The 20889-nt window shown below is 36.8% G+C and overlaps 1 protein-coding gene across 6 annotated transcripts in view; it reads left to right on the top strand.

Moving 5' to 3' along the window:
* The first annotated feature begins 5160 nt into the window (after positions 1 to 5160).
* The window catches only part of LOC148955528 (uncharacterized), a 47872-nt gene continuing 32143 nt past the window's right edge, over positions 5161 to 20889 (top strand). For 5 of the 6 annotated variants that reach the window (XM_089108233.1, XM_089108237.1, XM_089108235.1 and 2 more), the window contains exon 1: positions 5161 to 5205. The gene's annotated coding sequence lies outside the window, so the exon portion shown is untranslated. Of the gene's footprint in view, positions 5206 to 5225; positions 5251 to 20889 lie in introns of those variants that run through there. The other variant, XM_089108234.1, reaches the window with a different exon arrangement.

The raw sequence follows: 20889 nt of genomic DNA on the forward strand, positions 1-20889 counted from the left end.
AAATTTCAGTAGAAGTTGAACATTCAGTCAAGACGTTCGATTAGCCTAGATTTATGCACTAATTTTTCAAAGGTATTTTTACTATATGATTTTCAATGGGTTGGAAAGGAGTTTTTATTGATATAGATTGTGTAATTGCGTAATCTGCGTAATTTTCGTTCTTCTGTAGCGTTAGACCATCCTGTAGACACCTTTGAATATACTTTTATCTTAACCTACCATTTTATCGATAAAACCTTTTTCTGTTCAATTTTACTTTAACTGTTGCTTATTTAAATAGATGCAAGTGAAGGTTATTCCCGAAAAAGAATTATCTTTCATTGTCTTCAAAGAATAAAAAATCGCAGGTTATGAATCAGTACAAACAGGGTTGCTTCCTTTTTTTTTGTACCGATGGGGGGTCCCTTGGTCCTGTTTATATAATCTAAAGAAACTTTTAAGTGAGTCAGCAAAAATAAAATTCAAATTTCTTGTGCTAAAAATCGATACTATCTAATTTGTCTTTCAAAATGTGTTGTCCTCATTAAGATCTCTTTGGTCCTGTCTACTTCCCTGAAAGTTGAATGTCAATCGGAGAAAAACAAACTTTGGCCTATTTTAGGATGTTGAGAATCGATAAAACGCATTTTGTTTTAATATTTTTTTCCTTCAGACTCATGGGAAAACCGATCGGTATGAGGGGAAAAGTGTACAAACGATAAGTGGAATTTTTTTCTAAAAATCAGAAATTACATACTCTTGTATACGACACGTCTCTAAGCCAAATTTATTTCTTACCAAGTATCTTCCTCTATCGTAATAGTTTTATGCAAAGCAGTACTTGTGTTGGATAAAACTCATGGTTCTGCATAAGAACCACCGAATCTCGAACTTTTACGTGCTTAATAGTTGACATGCTTTTCTCTTTTAAAAGTGCTTGCTCATTTTTGCTCGCAGACACACGAAACACGATCAGTACCATAGGGAAACTGAAAAAAATCCTAGCCCCAAAACTGACCGCTAGTACAGGAAAAACCGATCGGTTTCCCCATGGTACCGATCGGTTTTTGATGGTTCCCCATGCGGGCTATTTGGTTGGTTTTTCCCAGTGTGCATATCAAGTAAGTTGTAAGTCCATGGTAGCCGAAACAAAATTTTGGTCTATTTTGAGCGTCACCAATCAATACATCAATGTTTTAAATAGTTTTTGCCTTCATTTAACTCCCCTTATCTCTGGCTTTTTAAGTGTAAGCAAATCGGAAAATGAACAAAATTGTTGGTTGAGCTTCAGGTTTCATATATCGATACAACCAAACTTCAAAATTCTTTGTCTTGATTGAGGTTTAACCAGACCTGTTTGCATGCCCTATAAGTTTCAAACCTATTAGAGACAAAACAAGTTTAATTCCTATTTTCAGGCGTTTACGAATCCATACAGCCAAAATTAGTGTTCATTATATATTCTTAGTATAGTCAGATTACCGCAACTTGAACTCGTGTTATTTTTGTATCAATGGAAAATTTTAATGTTTTCCATTAAACAAAGCTAATCTAAAGGTTATTAAAAAAAAACAAGTCACATTTGACCATACACCGCGATATACTACGCCAGGTGATAGATTATATGAGATGCATAGAAAAATACCTCGCCTATTTTCCGAAGTCATAAACCGATAAAACATATTTTTTTCAAAATTTATTTTTCATCATGTTTCTCTTGACTTTGTCTACATACAACTTTGAAATCGATCAGGAAATACCCGTCAGAAATTTTCCAAATCTGTTTTCCGAAAAAACAATTCACCTTGATTATCACAACTCAGGGACTTACGAGGGACACACAACGAGGGACTTGTGGTTGAAATTTTCAAATAGATAAAGGACAGGTTTTTTGGCCCATTTTTGGGCGCACTAACAACCCTTCACTACCCAAACAAAAATGTGTGGTACCATCAGCCCGGCAATGATCCTTAAAAGTTAAGTTAAATAAGTAAAATAGACACTAAACTTGCATCAGTCGAGAAAATTCAGAGAATCATTGGTAAAAACTTATAAACGACCGTGGTACAATTCATGAATATATAAGCTGAAAGTTAATGTGGATTCTGGGAAGTTTTCAGGTTTGGTTTGAAGGTGTGCCGCAAAATAGAACAAATGGTTCTTTGAATAGCCTTATGTGTTCTGTTTAGAAATTTCTCAAATTTGAGAATATTGCGGTTCCTTGCTTCTAAATATAACTTGACATATTTATTCTGAAGCAAACTGCTACATATGAAACTAAATGATTTTGCAAAGTATTTCATAGTTAATTACATAGTTCTGATCTTGGTCCGATTTTTAAAAACTTTATGAAAACGGAGCTCCTTATCCGTTTTCCCTTTGTTGGGAGTCCAAATATCCTTTTAGGGCACAAATACTGTATGAGGTAAGACCAATTGTTAATCTTATTTTATAATGTTTTGATGTCTGACTGTTACCAAAGCCACACATAAAAATACTTATACACAGGGGTGAGGGATTTAGACTCCGATTTAAACCTGATTAATTCAAGCATTATGTTATGTGTTCTAAAATTTGATTTCCTTGGTCGATGAAATTATGCTAAAATCCATCAGAAAACCGCAAGGAAACTAAGCCTTGAAGTATGGTTTACATAGCCAAAATTGAGAATACGTCTTTTGTTTATAGCTAAAATAAGCTAAGTCTTTTTCAATGCTAAGAGGAACAGCTGATAAATAAATGAAACCCAAAACGAAAAGAAATAATAATAAATAACCGACTCAAACTGAAAACGAGCAAAAATTAACCTCAATAGGGCTGACAACCCCTTGACTTCTAAAGACAAGAACATAATTTGCCCTTTAATGAAAAAAAAAAAAAAATAACCATGGATTGTCAGTTTAATTGACATATACTCATACTTTTTCCTTAAAGTTTGTATAATATTTTATTTATTAAGTAAAGAAAGTGAAAATATTTAAAATATGTTTGGTTTTTGCATAATTGTGGGGAATTGAGATACCCGATATCCCTAGAGACATAGTTGTTGGACCGTTCTACTATGTTGAAAAAATGGCTGTCTTAAAATTTTGACTAGATGTAACTTAATAATATTGGCTAAGTCATTCTTGCGATATTGCTTATTCATCTTTTTGAAAATCCACATGCTTATAGGTTGTCTTGATTTAGTTCAACATCTGCCAAAAATTCCTTAAGAACTTCACCTTAATACTCTTAGCTTGCGTAGTAGCAATGGCTGTAGTAGCAATAGTGACGGTATGAACATAACACCTTTGGTTTCTTCGACATCCCCTTCAACACAAGCTGAAAGATTCAATTTATTTCCATAAACCGTTCCTGAATCATTTTTGATACGTCCTCTTGACGACCTGTGTGGACATAGTGTGGTTTGGTTTAGTTCCAATACATTCCAAATTTTCCGCCTTAAAACCCTTAGTTTTAATAGCAGCAGTAGTAGTAGTAGCAGTAGAATTAACAGTAGTAGCCTTAGCTTTAGTGGCAGTACTAGTAGCATGAGTAGAAGCAGTAGCATTAGGATGCAAATATTTTCTTTTGGTTAGTTCAACATCCCCCACAACAAGCACTGCTAGGTTAAATTTCACACGCGAAACTGTTCCTAAGATAAGCTGTTACGCCCTCTTGAAAACCCGCACACAAAATAAATTTTGTGACTCAGTTCACCTTCCTCCCTCAAAATTCCTTGAAAACTCCGCCTTCATACCCTTAGGCATAGTTGTGATGGTAGTCATAGTAGTAGTATTGGTATTACTACCAGTAGTAACAATAGCAATAGTAATAGCAGAAGCAGTAATATTAACATGTTGGCTTTTGGTCAGTTGAACATCCCTCTCATCAAGTCCTGGAAGTTCCAACCTAATTTCAATTAACGAGTGCTATAAAATTGCTAATATGTCCTTTTGATAACCTGTATGTTCATATACTTCTTGAAATTTCCATCTCAATGCTCTTAGCCTTACAAGTAGTTGCAATAGAAGTAGTAGTTGAAGAATTTGTAGCATGCCATTTTGGCAATCCACATGACGTATTCTGATTTAGTTCAGCACTTTACTCAAAATTCTCTGAAAAGGCTCACCTGAATGCCCTTCTTCTTTTTGGAAAGTAAAGTTCAAAATGCGTACCTTTTTCAGTAAAATATACTATATGTAAATACTGAGCGAATTGGCCTGAGGACTGTAAGGAGGCTGAGATCCCCAAAGACACATATACTGAATTTTTCAACAATGCTTAGATTGAATTTTTCAACAATTCTTAGAATTTTGATCGGATGTGTTTTGGAGAATTATTAGATTGGGGAGACGAATCGTTGCCCTCCATTCACTTTGACTCTTAAAAAGGGCACTGGAAGTTCGGACTTCCAATCAAATAAGCCCCCTCCGATCCAAAGTTTATATCCCGTTCCGTAAAACCCTTATATGGCCCAGGGTATAACTTATAACCCTTGCCCCTGGGCTCTAGGAGGCTGTTTCTACCCTGAGAACATTGTTATATGCACTTTGGACTATTGTGAACATAATAACTATACATTTCCAATCAAACGAGTCTCTTTTAAAGTTCACACGACCACTCCTTCCATAAAAACTTTATATGCCCCCCGGGGCATTACTTGAAACCCTTGCCCCTAGAATCTGGGGGGTTATGTCAACCCCAAAGGAGCTATCATATGATCTTTGGACTACTTTTGGAACAAATGCCTATCTCAGCATTTCTGGGGGAAGGGGGTAACTGCCCTCTGATCACTTTGACTCTTAAAAAGACACAAGAACTTCTGATTATCGATTCAATGAGCCACCGGAGTCTATACGACCTCCCTTGCTAAAAAAAACTTATATACCCCCAGGGCATAACTTACAACCCTTGGCCTGAGGGCTTTGAGGGGGAGGGTCATCATCAAAGTCATAACTGCGTTGAACAAAATGACTATCTCAAAATTTTTATTGGATGTGTTTAGGGAAATGATGGGTGTGAAGGGGGATGGTTGCGCTCCAATAACTTTCGAATATTAAAATGGGCACTAGCCCTTTCAATTTCTAATGGAATGAGTCCCTTTCGATGTTTTTACGACAAACTCTTCTCTGCGAAGTGCCCTGGTCTTAGAAAATGCGTTTTTAAAAAAAACAGCACCTTTTCCACAGTAGCTTCTGGCAACACTGTCTGAAATAACAAGAAAAAAATATCATATTAAAGGTAGGCTAGGTGTATGCTATTAGGCCCTAATGAAGACCATTATAGGTATATGCTGTTAATGTTTAAGAAGACATTATGTCCTAATGCACTGTATTATTTATTGTCTTTGGGTAAAATTCTACTTTTGGCTGTCTTGGAAAGGGGTTAGGTTAGGAAAATGAAACTTTCAGGAATGGGTGCCAGGAAGATAGGCTATTTTGATGTGCCTATCTTCGCTCTTTCTCCCTCTAGAGGGTCCTGAAGTTTGCCTACATGACAGGTCCAATACCTATTGAAATTTTGACAAAACAAGATTTTACCTTAATTTTCAGCTAGCCTATATCAGTTTCTTTTTCTCTGGCTTTAGTTCCAAAAATGCAATTCCTGTTGTAAGTTTGAAACGAATGCAGAAAGAAATTCTTAGTTTCAATGGTCCCTAAAAGGGCTTAAATTTGAATTTGCAAGAAAAGTGATTATTATGTTCAAAAAGAGGATAAAAATGGTATTGACTGGTAGGCTATTTTCTCTTTATTTGTTGGTCAATTTTATGAACTGCTTAAGTTTGGAAAACAACAATAAATATCCTAAAATACTTGTTTGTATCATTCCTAAATGCACTTCTCTCTACTGTATCCCCCCTCCCATAATGTGCAAGTATATAACCCAAATAATACACATTCCATGCATTTGACCATACATTACTTATTTTTCAAATAGATATAACAGAAAAGAAGCAATGTAAAGTAAAGTGAGGCACTTTTACTAATGATTCAAGAAGGCCTAAGTATTTTAGGTTTTTTTTTAAAAGTTGTTTATAGAATTTTAATGTGTTTCCTTTTGGGTAGGCCTAACTATAGACTAATATCTTTTTATTTCTAAAAGTAGTGATTTTTTATTTGGTAGCCTTTACCCCATAAATTCAATGAAATCAGGCTAATCAAAATTGATAGTAGGCTAGTCTAGGTTTGTAAAATTTGTGTACACCAATTTGCATAAAACAGTACAACCTAATTAGATAGTGCTATGGTAGTAAGTTGTCATTTTAAAGCAGCTAATTAATTGCCATGTTATGCAACATTTCAGTTAAATCATATTAGGTTAAATAATAAGAGGTTGATCACTATTGATTTGTTTTTTGTTTTTCTTTTATTAGTAATATCCTTATAAAAGTCTATTTATTTGCTTTAACATCTTTGCTGAATTTATTTTTCCTGATGTACTGTATCTTAGTCAAGCTGCAAAGTTGTTAAAATTTATATAAAAACAAAACCAGGCACAGACATGAAGTTTAAGCTTAGATAGGACATGTATTTAGGAGCTAGATAGAACTTCAGGAAATAGGCAAATTTTAGAGCATATTAGATAGTCTATTAAATGAAGAATTGCAGAAATTACAATATTTTAAAGGCCACTTGCCTGAACTTTTCCATTGGCTATGCTTGATTAATGGTTAAAGCTATTATCCTGAAATGATCTTAAATTACATGTCCATCAAGAGAAGGTGGTGATGAGCCTCCTGTGGAACATCTTGCTGGTGGTGTGACATCACTGTGGTTTGGCATCCCATGTTAGCCTACACTCTGCACTGACCCAGTCCTGATCAACACCTTTTTTTCAACACATCTATGGTTTGGGACTAGATGATGGCTTAAGAGAGGCTGTTCCATAAAGGAACAGTATATACAGAGAAGAATTGCTGGCACTCATGTCAATGGCAACAGGGGACTTGCAGCTTCTTTGTGTGACCTCTTGTTGTACTTGCAAGGGATGAGAGAAAATTTGACTTGAGTGGTTGTTTTCTAGCAGTTTGCAACTAGCAATTGCATCTCTTCTCTTCCTTTGATAGACTAGGGTGGGGAGTTTGAGGGATACAAGGCATTCCTCATACAGCTTGTCTTGTAAAGTTGGTATGAGTTTTGTTGCTTACCTTTGGACACTCTTGAGTGCTTTAACATCCATTTTATAATGGGGAGATGCTAGGGTCATTCCAAATTCCAGGTGTGGATGTACAATAGCTTTGTAAAGCTTCTTGACCACACACAGCTTCCTGGTAGTAATTTTTTTTTTGTGAGCCCTAGCCTAGGGCTCAGTTTGCTTTAGCAACTTGAGCTTGTGTGTGGCTGTGGAACTTGAGTTTATCATCAACAATAAGAGCTTGCAATTGTCAGCATATAGTGTCTGCAGGTTTTTCAGTTGAGTTGTACAGTTGTTAATATATATGCTGAACAATGTGGGCCCTAGGATTGTGCCCTGCAAGACTCCACTAATGACAGGAATTTCATCAGAATAAACAGTTTTTTATTCTGATGGTGTCAGCCAATTGTGTTATGAACTAACATCCTCTGAGTTCTTCCAGTAAGAAAGGCTTCAATCCACCAGAAAGCCATCATCCATGAGTCTGGTCACAAAGTCATATGTTTCAATGAGGTTTTTGTTGATTGAGCAACCTTTACAGAAACCAGTGCATCATTATGATGCTCTCAAGGACCTTGCATACAACAAAAGTAAGACTTATAGGGCAATAATTACTGGCTTGGTCCTTTCTCCCTTTCTTCAAGATGGGATTGATGTTGGCCTGCTTCTAGTCACTTGGGAGCACTGGGAGTGAGTGACATCCCAAAAATCACTGCTACTGGCTCAGCAATTTGTTCAGCTGCTTCTTTTAATAGTCTGGGTTGTAGGTTATCTGGCCCAGCAGCTTTACTTGCATCCAGTCTTTTAAGCCTTTTCACAACATTGTCAATACTTACAATTGTCACATATATTGGTTGCTCTGGTAAAATGGTTATTGGTTATATTGGTTACAATTCAATTGGTTGCTCTGGTAAAATGGGTGGAGGGTTTGCTATGGGCTGAGTGGAGAAATTTGTACAAATCTAGAGCTGAGCAAATCCACTTTCTCTTTGGCCTCTGAGGTCTTTGTGTCATCCTCTTTCATGAGGTCTGGGTAACCATGTCTAGAGGGATTAGCTGCTGAGACATTGTGCCAGAACCCCTTTGGGTTCTGCTTTGTATCAGCTGTAATTGCCTCCTTGTGGTTTTCTACCAACTTCCAAGTCAAATTTCTTAGCTTATTTCTGCATTTCTTGAACATGTTGTAGTTGTTATCACATCCACATATTTATTTATATTTATTATGATAAACCAGCTGTAGAAGAAAAGAAACAATTATTCCAAAATTCTTCTTAATGTAAATAATAAAAGTTTTTGTATGATACACCTTGGGACTCCTTCATCATTTCTAATGTAATTTTACCAACATGGGAATCTTTATTTAGGTCACTTATCCCCTAAACCCATCAGGAACACCAAACAGGGGGGGGGTATATATTTCCCTCCCTTGGTTTTGTAAAAATATTCTTGTGTCTTCAGCATTATTAAACATAAAAAATCCTTGCCCTACATTTTTGTGAATTAGCACCACATACACTTGTTTGTTTTATTGATAGGAGGAGGGGGAAATATTTTTCAATCTCTAGAAGGCACTTCTGCTGTTTTTCAATGAAAATACTAAAAACAAACATTTTCAATGAGGATATCCCAAAAAAGTATTTTTAGAAATATATTTTTTTTCAAAATAAGTATTTTTTCCATGTAATTATGTTAGCTAAACTAAAAAAAAAAGTATTTGTTAATGGACAGGAAAACTGAGTTTTTAATGGAACAAGAAAAAAATTAATTGTTAATAAATGCCTAAAAAGTAAATAAAACCAGTTATTTCAAAATTTAAAAGCATGCTGTCTAATGAAGCAACTAAATTATAATTTTAGCAATTTTTTTTGTTAATTTAGTGATTTCTCTTGACCTGGTGGCAATCCTGTGAATGTACCACTGAAAGTATCTTTTTATATTTTTCCAAATGCACTAGTCCAATACCTTCCTTTGAAAACTCTATTTTTAACCCTTAAAGGTGACATATTAAGGTAATACTTTACAATTATGGCTCTTTTGAACAAAGTATGGCATTCCTGTGGTATAATGTTACCATTGTAAATTTTAGGCTAGTTGACTATCATATCCTATACATGTTGACACCAGGCTATATTTTGCAACAACAAAGGGCAGTATTGTACAATGAGAAGGGAGCCCAAGCAGGTAAAAAAAGTCATGCTAGCTTGTAAAGTGCATGGTAGTACAGACAGGAACCGTTTTTTGAAAGATGATTTTAAAATATAGACAAAGAAAGATAAACAGATTAGAAACTAGCCTCATATTATGAAACATGAATTTCATTTCAGTCATTTTCTTATAGTATTATGTTCAGCCTATGGCTATATCTAGGCCATTTGGTGGATGCCAGAGGGATGCTTTTAGCAGAGTAGCAAGTACTATAGCCTACTTGAAAGGATCCCCATTCTGTGGTAGTACCCAGCTTGTTCCTTATTATTTTCTGGTAGCAAGTGGTTACCAAAAATTTTAAAAACTACTTTAAATCAATGCTTACTTATTTCACTCCTGAAATTGCATTGTTTTGATTTAATTAATGCAGCAGTTAAAACCCACTATGTATACATCAACTATATGATAGTGTAACTCTTTTCTTCTTTATTATTTTACAGTGAACATTAATTGATTAACAAGAAGAAAATAATTGCACCATTTTAAAATATGTCTCCAGTTGGGATATACATAGTAGGCTTATATATTGTCTCAATTTGGTAAAATGATGCAATTCACTTTTAGAAATGAGATGGACAACTACTTATGATTGTTTGGAAGTAGTTCTCAGAATTTTTGGTACCCATTTTCTACTGGCAAATGAGGCGTCACTTTAAATCTCCCTTTCAGGACTAAAAATGGAGTTTGGGAAGGAAGCAATCAGTATGTAAAAACAACTATCAAGTGAAGCTCACACTCAGTTAGCTCTGCCACTATTAATGCTATTATAAAAATCCATTGAGATCAAAGTCAAACTAATAGATTGGAAAATAGCCTTCAATTCACAAAGGAGGAGACAAAAGCAAGGCCTGCAATTTTCAGCTAATCAGCATTACTTCTGCTGTAGGAAAAATCTTAGGAGGAATTGTAAATACTGTTGTTCTTAAACATTTGATCACAAACAACCATTCTGTCAAAACAACAATATTTATTTTGACCAGGTAGATCAGTTGAAGCAAGTTTAATTGACTCATACATTTACATAACCATGCCCTTTTACCAAGGTCTCCTAGTAGGTATGGTCCTGCTAGACTTTGCTAGAGTATCATGGTTGCAGCAGCAGCTGCAACATAGTAAAGAGCAAACTACAGCCCCTAGTAGCCCAAAGTTGAAAAACGCGTTTTGAAAAGAACTGCTTAATGAGAAAAATTGCCATCTGACACTGCATAAATTTACAAAAGAAATTTATGGTGATTTTGAGAAAGATCTGTGAAACCTCTCGAAAATGGCATTTAATCAAAATAAAAGTGCACCATTGGAATCAGCATGGTCAAAAACCTTGTACAGGGTAAAAAAGGAAAACCACTTTTTTGAATGGGTAGCACTGATGTGTCTCTCATTTTTTTTTCTTTTCTTTTTTTTCTGCCAGGGTAGAAGGGTACCAGAACATTAGAGAGATATATTTAATGGCTCATTTGAATGAAAATTAAAATTGCTAGCGCCCTTTATAGGTGACCTAAAGGATTGGAGGGCAGCTAGCCCCCTTCTCCTAAAATCATCCAATTAAAATTTTGAGATAGCTATTTTGTTCAATATAGTTTAAAGGTCCAATAGCTATGCTTCTGGTGATGATATGACCCTCCATAGTCCCTGGGGAAAGGACCATAGGCTACACAGTACCAGGTGTATCAGTATTGGGCAGATTGGTACTGGGTGTTTTTTCCAATCATGGTTTTGTGCCTTTTATCATGGTTACAGCAGTAGCTGCAACATAGCAAAGAGCAAACCACAGCCCATAGTAACCAAAAGTTGAAAAACGTATTTTGAAAAAAATACCATTTGACACTGATTCAGGAATGATAACTCGTATTTTGGTTAATCTTAAAAGCAAAAGTTTATTGTAAATCTACATGTTAGAAAAAATAATGTTGCTCCTTACTTTCAGTTAAAAAAAACTTTTTTTATTTAAAAAAAATTAACTGGAAGTAAGGAGCAAAATTAAAACTTCAAACACACAGAAATTGTTCTGTATATGAGGGAGGCTGCCCCCCAGAAAATCAGAGGCAACGTTTTAGCGCTGCCTATAGCAATGGCCATACGGATCCAATGTTTGATGATTTATTATTTATTATTTTTTTCCCAGAGGCACTTCATATGGAAGAGGTGTCATAGAAGCTTCAAAGGGGGATCAATCGATTGGAAATTGAAAGTTCTTGTACCCTTTATAATATTCATAAGTGAACGGAGGGCCGATAGCCCCCCCCACGCGCACCATTTCCCCAAACACATCTAATAAAAATTTTGAGATAACCATTTTGTTCAGTATAGTTTATTTCCTGATAGAAAATATATTTCTGTGGAGGACACTCCCCCACAACCCACAGGGCAGGGGTTATAAGTTATGCTCTGGGGGCATATAAGGTTTTTATAGAAGGCGTTGTCATAGAAACTTCAAAACAGGCTCAATCGATTGGAAATTAAAGGGCTAGTACCCTTTTTAATAATCGAAAGTGATTGGAGTGTAACTAGCCCCCTCCCGCCCCACGCCCATCATTTCCCCAAACACATCCAATCAAAATTTTTAGATAGCCATTTTGTTCAGCATAGTTGATTTCCAGATAGAAAACATAATTTTGAGGATGACCTTCCCCCACAAACCTCAGGGGAGGGGTTTTAAGTTATCCTCTAGGGGCATATAAGGTTTTTATAGAAGGCGTTGTCGTAGAAACTTCAAAAAAGGCTCATTCGATTGGAAATTCAAAAAGCTAGTGCCCTTTTTAATAGTCAAAAGTTGTTGGAGGGCAACTAGCCCCCCCATGCCCATTATTCCCCCAAACACATCCAATCGAAATTGTGAAATAGACATTTTGTTCAGCGCAGTCGATTCCCACATTTAAGTTTTATTTTTGAGGACATTCCACCACAGCCCTCAGGGAAAGGGTTTTAAGTTATGCACTGGGGGCAGATAAGGTTTTTATAGAAGGCGTTGTCGTAGAAACTTCAAAACATGCTCATTCGATTGGACATCGAGAGTTCTAGTGCCCTTTTTAATAGTCGAAAATGATTGGAGGGCAACTAGCCCCCCCCCCCCGCAAATCATTCCCCCAAACACATCCAATCAAAATTTTGAGATAGCCATTTTGTTCAGCGTAGTTGATTTCCAGATAGAAAATTATTTTTGAGGAGGATACTCCCCACACAACCCTCAGGGCAAGGGTTTTAAATTATGCCCTGGGGGCATATAAGTTTTTTATAGAAGGCGTTGTCGTAGAAACTTCAAAACAGGCTCATTCGATTGGAAATTAAAGAGCTAGTGCCCTTTTTGTTAGTTGAAAGTAATTGGAGTGTAACTAGCTCCCCTCCCCCCCCCCCCCCACGCCCATCATTTCCCCAAAGACACCCAATCAAAATTTTCAGATAGCCATTTTGTTCAGCATAGTTGATTTCCAGATAGAAAATATATTTTTGAGGAGGACACTCCCCCACAACCCTCAGGGCAAGGGTTTTAAGTTATGCCCTGGCGGCATATAAGGTTTTTATAGAAGGCATTGTTATAGAAACTTCAAAACAGGCTTATTTGATTGGAAATTAAAGAGCTAGTGCCCTTTTTAATAGTCAAAAGGGATTGGAGTGTAGCTAGCCCCCCTCCCCCCCCATGCCCATCATTTCCCCAAACACATCCAATCAAAATTTTCAGAAAGCCATTTTGTTCAGCACAGTCGATTTCCAGATAGAAAATATAGTTTTGAGGAGGACACTCCCCCACAACCCTCAGAGCAAGGGTCTTAAGTTATGCCCTGGGGGCATACAAGGTTTTTATAGAAGGTGTTGTAATAGAAACTTCAAAACAGGCTCATTTGATGGGAAATTAAAGGGATAGTGCCCTTTTTAATAGTCGAAAATGATTGGAGGGCAACTAGCCCCCCCCCACGCCCATCATTCCCCCCAAAAAATTCCAATCAAAATTTTGAGATAGCCATTTTGTTCAGCATAGTTGATTTCCACATAGAAAAGAACACTCCCCTAAATCCCTCAGGGGCAAGGGTTTTAAATTAGGCCCTGGGGTCATATAAGGTTTTTATAGAAGACGTTGTCGTAGAAACTTTAAAATAGGCTCATTCAATTGGAAATTAATGGGCTAGTGCCCTTTTTAATACTCGAAAATGATCGGAGGGCAACTAGCCCCCCCCACACCCATCATTCCCACAAACACATCCAATTAAAATTTTGAGATAGCCATTTTGTTCCAGTGTAGTTGATTTCCAGATAAAAATATATATTTTTGAGGAGGACACTCCCCCACAACCCTCGGGGCACGGGTTTTAAGTTATGCCCTGGGGGCATATAAGGTTTTTATAAAAGGCGTTGTTGTAGAAACTTCAAAACAGGCTCATTCGATTGGAAATCGAGAGTTCTAGTGCCCTTTTTAATAGTCGAAAATGATTACAGGGCAAATAGCCCCCCCACGCCAATCATTCCCCCAAACACATCCAATCAAAGTTTTCAAATAGCCATTTTGTTCAGCGTAGTTGATTTCCAGATAGAAAATTATTTTTGAGGAGGATACTCCCCACACAATCCTCAGGGCAAGGGTTTTAAATTATGCCCTGGGGGCATATAAGGTTTTTATAGAAGGCGTTTTCGTAGAAACTTCAAAACAGGCTCATTCGAATGGAAATTAAAGAGCTAGTGCCCTTTTTATTAGTCGAAAGTAATTGGAGTGTAACTAGCCCCCCTCCCTTCCTCCACGCCCATCATTTCCCCAAACACATCCAATCAAAATTTTCAGATAGCCATTTTGTTCAGCATAGTTGATTTCCAGATAGAAAATATATTTTTGAGGAGGACACTCCCCCACAACCCTCAGAGCAAGGGTCTTAAGTTATGCCCTGGGGGCATATAAGGTTTTTATAGAAGGCGTTGTCGTCGAGACTTCAAAACAGGCTCATTCGATTGGAAATTGAAGGGATAGTGCCCTTTTTAATAGTCGAAAATGATTGGAGGGCAACCAGCCCCCCTCCCCCACGCCCCTCATTCCCCCAAAAACATTCCAATCAAGATTTTTAGATAGCCATTTTGTTCACCGTAGTTGATTTCCAGATAGAAAATATGTTTTTGAGGAGGACACTCCCCCACAACCCTCAGGGCAAGTGTTTTAAGTTATGCCCTGGGGGCATATAAGGTTTTTGTAGAAGGCGTTGTCGTAGAAACTTCAAAACAGGCTCATTCGATTTGAAATTAAAGGGCTAGTGCCCTTTTTAATACTCGAAAATGATTGGAGGGCAACTCCCCCCCCGCTCCCATCAGTCCCCCCAACACCTCCAATCATAATTTTGAGAGAACCATTTTGTTCCGCGTAGTTGATTTCAATATATAAAAAATATTTTTGAGGAGGACACTCACCCACAACACTCAGGGCAAGGGTCTTAAGTTATGCCCTGGGGACATATAAGGTTTTTATAGAAGGCATTGTTGTAGAAACTTTAAAACAGGCTCATTCAATTGGAAATTAAAGAGCTAGTGCCCTTTTTAATAGTCGAAAGTGATTGGAGTGTAACTAGCCCCCTTCCCCCCCTCCACGCCCATAATTTCCCCAAACACATCCAATCAAAATTTCCAGATAGCCATTTTGTTCAGCATGATTGATTTCCAGATAGAAAATATATTTTTGAGGAGGATTCTCCCCCACAACCCTCAGGGCAAGGGTTTTAAGTTATGCTCTGGGGGCATATAAGGTTTTTATAGAAGGCATTGTTGTAGAAACTTTAAAACAGGCTCATTCAATTGGAAATTAAAGAGCTAGTGTCCTTTTTAATAGTTTAAAGTGATTGGAGTGTAACTAGCCCCCCCCCCACCACGCCCATAATTTCCCCAAACACATCCAATCAAAATTTTAGATAGCTATTTTGTTCAGCATGGTTGATTTCCAAATAGAAAATATATTTTTGAGGAGGATACTCCCCCAAAACCCCCAGGGCAAGGGTCTTAAGTTATGCCCTGGGGGCATATAAGGTTTTTATAGAAGGTGTTGTCGTAGAGACTTCAAAACAGGCTCATTCGATTGGAAATTACAGAGATAGTGCCCTTTTTAATAGTCAAAAATGATTGGAGGGCAACTTGCCCCCCACGCCCATCATTCCCCAAAAAAACATTCCAATCAAAATTTTGAGATAGCTATTTTGTTCAGCGTAGTTGATTTCCAGATAGAAAATATATTTTTGAGGAGGACGCTCCCCCACAACCCTCAGGGTAAGGGTTTTAAGTTATACCCTGGGGGCTTTTAAGTTTTTTATTGAAGTCGTTGTCATAGAAACGTCATAAACAGGCTCATTCAATTTTAAATTCAAAAGGATATTGCCCTTTTTAACTGTCAAAAATGATTGGAGGGTAACTAGCCCCCCCACGCCCATCAGTCCCCCAAAAACATTCAAATCAAAATTGTGAGATAGCCATTTTGTTCAGCGTAGTTGATTTCCAGATAGAAAATATATTTTTGAGGAGGACATTCCCCCTCAACCCTCAGGACAAGGGTCTTAAGTTATGCCCTAGGGTCATAAAAGGCTTATATTCAAGGAACTGTTATAAAAACTTCCAAACAGGCTCATTCGATTGGAAATTAAAAGGCTAGTGCCCTTTTTAATAGTCGAAAATGATTGGAGGGCAACTCCCCCCCCCTCCCCACTCGCATCATTCCCGCAAACATATCCAATCAAAATTTTGAGATAGCCATTTTGTTCAGCATAGTTGATTTCCAAATAGAAAATATATTTTGAGGAGGATAGTCCCCCACAACCCTCACGGCAAGGGTTTTAAGTTATGCCTTGGGGGCATATAGGGTTTTTACAGAAGGCATTATTGTAAAAACTTCCAAACATGCTCATTTGATCGGAAATTTAAAGAGCTAGTGCCCTTTTTAAAAGTCGAAAGTGATTGGAGTGTAACTAGCCCCCCTCCCCCCCCCACGCCCATCATTTCCCCAAACACATCCAATCAAAATTTTCTGATAGCAATTTTGTTCAGCATAGTTGATTTCCACATAGAAAATATATTTTTGAGGAGGACATTCCCCCACAACCCTCAGAGCAAGGGTCTTAAGTTATGCCCTGGGGGCATATAAGTTTTTTATAGAAGGCGTTGTCGTAGAAACTTCAAAATAGGCTCATTCGATTGGAAATTAAAGGGATAGTGCCCTTTTTAATAGTCGAAAATAATTGGAGGGCAACTAGCCCCCCTCCCACGCCCAACATTCCCCCAAAAACAATCCAATAAAAATTTTGAGATAGCCATTTTGTTCAGCATAGTTGATTTCCAGATAGAAAATATATTTTTGAGGAGGACACTCCCCCACAACCATCAGGGCAAGGGTTTTAAGTTATGCCCTGGGGGCATATAAGTTTTTTATATAAGGCGTTGTCGTAGAAACTCCAAAACAGGCTCATTCGATTGGAAATTAAAGGGCTAGTGCCCTTTTTAATTGTCGTATATGATTTGAGTGCAACTAGCACGCCCCCCCCCCCCCGACGCCCATTATTTCCCCAAACACATACAATCAAAATTTTGAGATAGCCATTTTGTTCAGCGTAGTTGATTTCCAGATAGAAAATATATTTTTGAGGAGGACAAACCCCCACAACCCTCGGGGCAAGGGTTTTAAGTTATGCCCTGGGGCATATAAGGTCTTTATAGATGGCGTTGTCGTAGAAACTTCAAAACAGGCTCATTCGATTGGAAATGAAAGGGCTAGTGCCCTTTTTAATTGTCGAAAGTGGTTGGAGTATAACTAGCCCCCCTCCCCCCCCCCCACGCCGATATTCTCCCCAAACACATCCAATCAAAATTTGGCTCAGCGTAGTCGATTTCCAGATAGGAAAATTATTTTTGAGGAGGACACTCCCCCACAACCCTCAGGGCAAGGGTTTTAAGTTGTGCCCTGGGGGCATATAAGGTTTTTATAGAAGGTGTTGTTGTAGAAACTTCAAAATAGGCTCGTTTGATTGGAAATTAAAGGACTAGTGCCCTTTTTAATAGTCGAAAGTGATTGGAGTGCAACTAGCCCCCTCCCCCAGACGCCCATCATTTCCCCAAACACATCCAATCAAAATTTTGAGATAGCCATTTTGTTCAGCGTAGTTGATTTCCTGATAGAAAATATGTTTTTGAGGAGGAAAGTAAAGAGCAAAGTTGAAACATAAAATGAACAAAATTATTGGTTCACAGTCTATCTAGCACATATTGATAAAACTAGTGCAAATCAACCAACTGATAATATTTCCCTATGTTTGTGTGATTATAGAAAAATAGGGCTTACTGATACCACCCAAAGGCCAGTATAAAAAAAAACAAGGGTATTGATTTAGGAGTCAAAAGTGAGTACTTAGCCTGATAACAACAAACTCCAATCAAGCAACAACAATCTATAACGCTTTTCAAACTCTTTCACCAACTGTGATATAAGTAAATTTTAGTATACAATTGAAACTATCTTAAAACTTGGACATAAAAATAAATGTTATTTTAAATTACCTCAAAGTCTTTGAATGGCATACAAAACTAATGGATAATGGAAACTTAGATTCATCAGATAACATCTTGGTCTCACCAGCTATAGTGCAAATAGTGACTAATATACAATGTTAAATTAAAAAAAAACAAAAAAACATGCTCTACTATAACTCGAAATGAAGAACAAATAAACCAAAATATGAACTCTGGAAATTTGGTTATTTCACTCTATACAACGGAAAATCTTAAGTTGTGATACAAATTCTAAAGCTAGTCTATAGTCTTAACATTGTCAAGATGGCTTCACTTCAGACTTGTCTGCAAACTAATCCTGAAATATCCTTTTCAGAACCAAAACGAGATACAATCATTGGACTGAGCTTATTGTGCAGAATTGAAAAAATAAATAAATAAATAAAGCAACAATCCTAAAGTGCTCTGTTTTTCTTGTTCAAAGAGTGTTATTAATTGGTTTGCTTTTACTGTACCAAAACTCCTATATTGTTTTGTTTTTTCAGTAAAGCATTACTTTTCTATACTCATACAAACATAGGGAACTATTATCAGTTGTTTTTTTTTGCACTAGTTTTATCAATGTATGCTAGACTTGCAATACTTGATTTCAAATAATGCTGCTGTGAGACAGTCTCTTTAAAGGAGTACCTCAGTATAGTTTTGGGCGATAATTTGATTGAATGATGTATTGATATTTTTACTTTCAATATTTGATAATCGATTTCAATATTTCACATCATTTTTTTGCTCAGATTAACTCTTGGTTTTGCCATAAGTTCAATAACTAAAATTGTAATTAAAGAGTATTTTGCACAATTTTTTCTAAACTATAATTAAAAAAAACTGCAATTACATGAATCAGTATCACAAAAACCCAGATTTGGAATTACTCGGGCTCAGAAAAATAAACTATTGTCTATTTTTGGTTATCCAAAATCAGTAACATGTCAATATTTTCCACTGAGAATTGGTTTTGTCTTTCAGTGATAAAATAAAAAAATATGTTTTTTTTAAGTGAAAGCAAGGAGCATCATTAAAACTTAAGAGAACAGAAACTATTGCGTATATGAGGGGGTAACCCCTCCTCAATCCCTTGCTATTCATGCCAAAGGTTTTTGTATTTAAAAAAGAGTTCTTGTTTTAAATTAACCGCCCTTGTCTTTCAGTCTTTCTTAAAGAATTGAGACAAAAGTCAAGAGTTAGCGTAAAGAGTGAGGTATTGAGGGATGGGACATCCCCATTTGTATATAGGACAATTTCTGTTCGTTTAAGTTGTAATATTGCTCCTTATTCTTAGTTGAATTTTTTTTTTAATTTCTGGTCGTTTTTCAAATAATGCCGGAAAATCTGCCTCTTCCCTCTATGGAAAATCCCATCCCCACGAAAATTACTCTTTGGAAAGTTCCCCCCGCGTAAAACCCTCCTTCCCCCAGGCAATTTCGTCCCTGTGAAAATTCCCGCCATAAAATTTCTTGCAGACAATACCAACTTGGAAATTCTTTTCAGCCTACTTTCATTTGAAAAGAAAGATTTTTTTTTTTTTTTTATTTCTAGTCGTTTTTCAAATCATGCTTGAAAGCCTCCATCTGCAGAAAATCTTTCCTAGAAACTTTCTTCTCCCAATGTCCCAATGGGGAGTTTCTTCTGTGGAAAACTCCCCCATTGTGAGTCCTTTTTCTGTCCGTTTAAGTTGTAATATTCCATGGGGGGATTTTCCCGTAGAAAATCCCCCCACGGAAAATTCTCCAAGTTATTTCAAGTCATTTGAAAATTTTTCCTGGGCAATTTCTCCAGAATATCTCCACAAGTATAGGAATTCTGATAAATTCCCTAGTGTAAAGTTTCCCTTCAAAAGTTCCCATCCAGAGAAATCTCTCCCTACGGAAAATAATCTGCGTGGAAAATCCCCCCACAGAAAATCCCCCCCCCAAAAAAAATGTCTTCTTCGTAATATCAAATGAAATTCTTGAAGAATTGGGATAAAAAGTCAAAATTTAGCGTAAAAAGCAAGGTATTAATGATGGGGAACCTCCCTCATAATAATTTCTTTTTGTTTTAAGTTATAATGTTGCTCTTTACTTTAAATTAAAAAATCATTTTTTATTTAATTTCTGATCATTTTTTAAATAATGCCAGTAAATCTGCCTCTTCCCTCCATGGAAAATCCCACCATCACGAAAATTCCTTGTTGGAAAGGTCCTCCCGCGTAAGATTCCCCTTCCCCCAGAAGATTCCATCGCTGCTGAAAATTACCCTAAAGAAATTTCTTGCAGACAATTCTGTCTGGAAAATTATTTTTAGCCTACTTTCATCTGAAAAATACTTGCTTTTCTTTTAATTTCTGATCATTTTTCAAAGCATGCTGGAAATCCTCCCTCTGTGGAAAATTTTTCCTGTAAATTCTCCCCTCCCATTGTCCCAAAAGAAAGTTTCTCCCGTGGAAAATTCTCCCGTCCCAATTGAAAATTTCTTCCGCGAAAAATTCGCCAATGGAGAATTTCTCCTACAGAAAACTTGCCCAAAACTTTTGACCCTTTTGAAAAATTTCCCTGGGCAATTTCCCCTGAATATATCCACATGTAAAATTGAATTGGCAATTAGAAAGTAATTCAAATAAAAAGAATTCCCTATAGGAATTCTGGTAAAATCCCCCGTGTAAAGTTTCTCTTTTAAAGTTCATCCCCGGAAACCTTCCCCACAAAAACTTCTCTCCGAAAATGCCTTTTTTCCCAATAATAAGCACTATATGTAAACACTAGGCAATTTTCATAACTTACAACCCTTTCCCATGGACTGTGGGGGGTCATGTCTTTCCCAGAGGCATAATTATTAAACTTTTCAGGTATACTGATCAAAAGGGCTATCTCAAAATTTTGATTGGATGACTTGGGGTAAAAAAGGAGCAGGGGAGGGGGGGGGAATCTAGTTGCCCTCAAATCTTTTTGGTCACAAAATGGGAAAATAGAACTTTAATTTCCATTTGAATAATTTTGAAGATGGAAGCTAGAAACAATTATATTGAGGTTGTCAGATATGCTAAATCTCATGGATGCAATTTTTATTAAGATTTGTTGACTTTGTAGGGGTGTT

This window comes from Artemia sp. Qi Xiang Cuo, chromosome 2 (assembly GCF_049724085.1).
Source record: "Artemia sp. Qi Xiang Cuo chromosome 2, ASM4972408v1, whole genome shotgun sequence".
Taxonomy (NCBI): domain Eukaryota; kingdom Metazoa; phylum Arthropoda; class Branchiopoda; order Anostraca; family Artemiidae; genus Artemia; species Artemia sp. Qi Xiang Cuo.